This window comes from Saimiri boliviensis, chromosome 15 (genome assembly GCF_048565385.1).
Source record: "Saimiri boliviensis isolate mSaiBol1 chromosome 15, mSaiBol1.pri, whole genome shotgun sequence".
Lineage (NCBI taxonomy): Eukaryota > Metazoa > Chordata > Mammalia > Primates > Cebidae > Saimiri > Saimiri boliviensis.
In genome coordinates this window covers 74,850,816-74,856,815 of record NC_133463.1, presented here as the reverse complement: position 1 = coordinate 74,856,815, position 6,000 = coordinate 74,850,816, and positions in this window count along the sequence as shown.

Below are 6,000 nucleotides of genomic sequence, written 5' to 3'. Positions count from 1 at the left end.
TTATTAAAAAATGAAGTAGGCTGCCTCATCATAGTGTGAGTTGCCCAAAGCTTGATGGTTCAAAGCAGGTCATACCATCGTAAAAGTGAATTTCATATTAAGTTAGAGGTGGGACTAAGTGAATTCTGCAAGCAAAATGAGTTTTTAAGAAAGAAAGTGTTCAGTGTGCAAATGATTCAGACCCCAAGCAATTTATACAGACAAGTAATCACCTTTTTGGAAAGAACTGCAGAATATTGGAATCTAGGTTTTTTAAATGTGCAAATATGAGTTCAGGACCATTTTGACAATTTTTCTAGAAGCAAGGATGCATGAAGAACTCAGTCTATTTGATCCCATCTGCTTTACAGCAGGGGTTGAAAATTTTATATATCTATTTTTAAAATTTAAATGTTGTCTTTCCCTAATGTACTCTAAGTTTCATTTGGACAAGGATTGTGTCCGCCTTGTTCACATCTCCACTCACAGCATCTGGTAAAGTACATAGCCTATAGCAATCACACAATCAATATTTTCTGAAGGAATGAAGGTAGTATGTATAGCCAGGATTTGATCTTTTGGAAGTGAGACAGGACAGGAGGAGAAAAAGTAATAGGTTCCATGGTAGTACCATCTACCTACATAGAGAATGTAAGAAAAATAATATATATATATGTAAAATAAAACACACACACACACGTGTGTGTGTGTGTGTGTGTGTGTGTGTGTGTTTTATTTTCTTTCACTTTGGATATTTTGTTTATGTAGTGTTTGTAGGACAGCTACTGTCTAAGTAGACAGTACTGAGTGTACATCAGAAGCTTACCTTAGTGATGTCTGGCAGCCATCAATGCCCATGGTACAGGTAGAGCCATGGTAGTAGATAATATCACACAAAGAGATTATAGGGACTGGGATAGAAAGAAGACTGAACAGAGGACTCTGGGAAACTAACTATTTGTGCAATTGTCAGAGGAAGACAACTTCTTGTAGGAAACTCAGAAAAATGCAGCAGACCAGTAGCAAAAAATACCCAGGAGTGAAATCAGAAACATCACTGTAGGAAAGTTTCTAGTATCTGGACAAAGTATGAGAAATTAAGGCAAGCTTGCAGACATTTTATCATTACCACATAAAAACCATTTGTCTGCCAAGAACTTGGAGTCCAGACTCATATCCTTGGAATCTTCACAACTTGGCCTTTGCTTGGATAATTCTGGCAAAATGGAATTTACTATCTTATCAGGTAAATAATTTGTGACCACAATAAAATGTATATACAGAAAATTAAATAAAGATTGACTTATTTGATTTCGGTTTTTATCTGGACTTCTATATATAAAGTCTGAAACATGAATTTATTAAATGATATCCCATCCAAGGAGGAGAAATAAAGGGAATGAAGTCCTCATTCAAAGCAAACGTGCCACAGGGGAAAACTTCCAAACTGCAGAATTCTGCCTTAATAAAGGTCTTATATTGGGCCATCAATAGTGAGTTAAACCTTGCCCAAGAGAATTAAAGGAAAGAAAATGCATTTCTAAGAAGGAGAGAGTACCAGTGCCAGGGACTGCAGAGATAACCTACTAAGTGAAATTAATGATGACTCTAAATTGGCTGCTCTCCTGAATTCATTTTCGCATCTGCCTTGAACACAGGAAATAAAACCGCAATCCTGATAATTGTAATAAAGACATATTTTAAAAGTTGATAATAATAATAACCTTATGTGTTCTTAAACATATACAACTTGGAGCTTTGTAGTCATGCAGCAGGAATAAGCTAAGGAACAGGCAAAATGGATCCAATTCACCGCAGTTGAGAGGTGTTAGAAAGTCACCAGTTCACATAAATAAGAACCCCACAAGCCTGTTATAATGTCTCGGATTTTATCGTTTAAGACTGTGCTACCCAGTATGGTGGTCCTAGACACATGCGACTCTTTAGGATAAAATGTAAAATAATTTACATTTAAATAAAAGAATCTAATTTATCATTTATATTACCCGTATTTCAAGTACTAAATAGCCACATATGGTCAGTCTCATCTCTACTAAACAGTGTAAATGAGGAATATCAGTGAAGAAAGGGTATTTGAGAGCTCCGATTAAAGTGGAGTTCTTTGTGTTAGACCTTTCCAGACCCTTGCAATTAAATTTAAATAGTATTAATCCATGAAAACAAATTAATACCAGGTAGAAATCATGGGGTGGTGGTAAGGGGTTAGTAAAGTGAACTAGCATCTACGATGTGATAGACACTATATGTAGACTTAGATTTGTTTCTCAAAATCACCTAGTAATAGACTGCAAACCAAACCATGGGTTTTCTGGCTCCAAGCCTACATTTAGTGCTCTCCAGCAGCTGCAGGAGTGACAGAAAATTAGAAGAACCCTGAGTGCGAGGTCAAGTTTTTCAGCATGTGGCATAGCTTGAGACAAAACAACAGGGACTATTCCCTGAAAATAGCTGGAGGCATTAAGTTTAGTGTCAGGAGAGAGGAAATGATAAGCTGCAAAAGTAGACGATAAAAGGAAAAGCAAAAAATTCCCCAAAGATTAAACTGACTCACCCTAAAATTTTGTTTTGCCCAGAGCTCGTGAGATAATCTACCTGGCTATTCTGGCAAGCATTTGGTATCAAATTCAAACCCCAGTTTTACATTGTTCTAGCCCTGAATGTTGGACATACAGCACTGTCCCTTCTTGATATGGAGTTGGAGTGTCAGTGAACAGCTGACATTATTGATCCAGGGGCAGCAAAGATAAAAACCAAGTAGGAGGGGTCGGGCAAGGTGGTCATGCCTGTAATCCCAGCACGCTGGGAGGCTGAAGAGGGTGGATCATGAGGTCAGGAGTCTGAAACCAGCCTGGCCAGCATGGTGAAACCCCGTCTGTACTAAAAATACAAAAAATCAGCTGGGCATGGTCGCAAGCGCCGGTAGTCCCAGCTACTCAGGAAACTGAGGTAGGAGAATTGCTTGAACCCGGCAGGCAGAGGTTGCAGTGAGCTGAGATTGCACCACTGCCACTGCACTCCAGTCTGGGTGACAGAGGGAGACTCCATCTCAAACAAACAAACAACAACAACAACAAAAACACAAACAGGATTTAGGAACATTAAGAGAGGCCATTTGTGTGAAAAGAGAGAGAAAACATATAGAAGCAGAGCCTGGGGCTTGAGCAAGTTCAAGGTTGAAAGCAGGTAGGCTGAAAGGATAAGATGAGTGAAGACAATTATCTTTTCTATCCTGCTATAAGGCAGTAATAAACTTATCATTAACATTAAAGGAAAACCATTGCACATTTACAACTTTTTCTGAGCATCAGTTTCTTCCATTATGCACTAGGGACTACCGTATGTAAACATTTGGTATTCGTCAAGAAAATATTCACTTTTGTGAATGCCAAAGCTTAGGAGAAATGAGACAAAATTATTGAGAAGAGCTTACCCCTCTGGTCACTAAAGGTAATTCTGGTGGGCTTACAAAATATCTTTCCTTCTTTTGCTTTCCAAGTTGCCAAAAGCTTGGTAACTTGACAATGTTCTATTCTAGACTTTGAAGGCAGAACCCAGACAAAACAGGAAGACGAATCAAATAATTGCCTTGACTCATACTCAAGTCCTTTCCTGCTTAGGGACCTTCGCAGGAGAAGACTGGAGTACGAGCTGTATCAGTAGCTGTAATATGTAATGGAAGTTAATGAAAGAAAAGCAGGAATATTAAGAAATTTGCAGAGTCTCCCTATTCTGTTTACAAAATTTAGGTAAAATATTGACAATTGTTTTGTTATAAATTACGTGGGTTTTTTTGTTTTTGTTTTTATTTTTGTTTTTTACTCTGGTACTATTCTGAGACAGTTAAAAGACATGCAAAGAAGCTTTTAAAGCATGTCATTAGCCAGTGTCACTATAGCCTGTCATGTATCCCTACTCAAGAACCATTACTTTCTTAGATAGTTTTACTCTCTCTTCACTTACCAGTATTTGGCTTAAATTTCCTTTTATATAAAAAAAATGAGATAGTTAATCAGACTCACTGATTAGTGAGTTTCAAGATTGTTTCTCAGAAAAATTAGAAATGACTTTACGTTTTCTACTGTCTCAGTCACCAGCATTGACAAAATGCTTCCAGTGACAGTTGGGGATATGCTGAATTCGTGCCCACATGACAGGGCCCTTAAAAGGGTTCAGTGAGCTAGAGTAAATGAACTTGAAATGTAAGCTGTTAATTGCCTACTAATAGCTGGGATTTGTAGTTAAAGAGAAGATAATCATGGCCATGTGCAGTGGCTCACACCTGTAATCCCAACACTTTGGGAGGCTGAGGTGGGTGGATCAACTGAGGTCAGGAGTTTGAGACCAGCCTGGCCAACATGGTAAAACCATGTCTCTACTAAAAATACAAAAATTAGCTGGGCATGGTGGCAGATGCCTGTAATCCCAGCTACTTGGGAGGCTGAGGCAGGAGAATTGCTTGAACCTGGGAGGTAGAGGTTGCAGTAAGCTGCAATTGTACCACTGACCTCCAGCCTGAGCAAGAACCCAGGTGGATGTTGCAGTGAGCCAGATTCAGTTGAACCCAGGAAACGGAGGCTGTAGTGAGCCAGGATCACACCACTGCACTCCAGCCCAGGTGACAGAGTGAGACTCTGTCTCACAAAAAAAAAAAAAAAAAAAAAAAAAAAAAAAAAAAAAAAAAAAAAAAAAAAGAGAGAAGATAATTGCAACCTTAATAAACAAATCAGCAAATACGTGTTGAGTACCTGAATTAGTATATCTACTATACTATACTATATAAAAATAAATGAGACATTAACTGTATCACCATACAAAGTTCTATTCTTGCTGTTGAGCAAAGGTTCCTCCTGGTTTACTCTTCCATACAAATGGTAGACCTGCATAAAATATTTAGGTGCTATGGTTTGGATCTGGTTTGTCTCCTCCATAACTCATGTTAAAAGTTGGTCTCCAATGTAAAGGTATTGAGTAGAGGTAGAATCTTTAAGAGGTGATGGGTCATGGAAGCTCTGCACTCAAGAAGAGATTAAAGCTGTTTTTCAGGGCCTGAGTTAGTTCACTTAGAAAGCGGTCAGTTTTCACATGAATGGGTTGGTATAGAAGTAAGCTTGGCTGCCTTGGCTTCCTCTTACTTCCTGTCTCATCATGTGATTCCCTCCATTTTTTTGCTATGCTATGCAGGAGCATGAAGCCCTCACCAGATGCCACATAGAATCTTGGACTTCCCAGCTTCCAGAACTGTGAGTTAAATAAACCCTTATTCTTTATATATTACCTGGTCTCAGGTATTCTGTTATAGTAACAGAAAATAAGACATTATGTCAGAACCATGCATATCATGAAAATGATGTGGACTTTAGTCCCAGTCTTTCACACATTTGTATATCCATTTATTTAACAAATATTTATTGAGACTGTAGAGCATCATTTATTGAACAAATGTTTTTGAAACCCCAGGAATGCCAGAAAAGGGTGATATGAGGAAATGATTGAGCTGAGGTATGAAAAGTAGAAATTATTAGGGAAACGGAGACTATTTTTCAAGGTAGAAAGAACACCATATGCAACAGACCTGCAACAAGACTGAGGATAAAAGAGAATGAATGTGGCTATTGCACAAAGAAGAGAGATGGACTGTGTGTCAAGGTGTGTGTGTGAGAGAGAAGCTAACTCATTTAGAGCCCTGCAGACCGCAAAAGTCATTGGGAACTCATTGAAATAGGGATGTTATATGGTCAGCCTGACTGTTGCCACAGTGAGGAAAGAATGAATGAGAGTGTATCAATTCAATGGCTGGCGAAGTAGTCACAGAAAAAGAAGAGTGTCACTCAATATAGAAAGGTTATAGTGAAGGTGAAAGAGATGGTTCCAATGATGTTTCTGAATATAAATTGCATTCTGATCCTGTATACCTTAGCAGGGATACTAAGGCAGGTCCTTTGCATCTTCAAAGATCAGTTTTCACATTTAACAACCAACATAATATTAACCTAAAGGTTT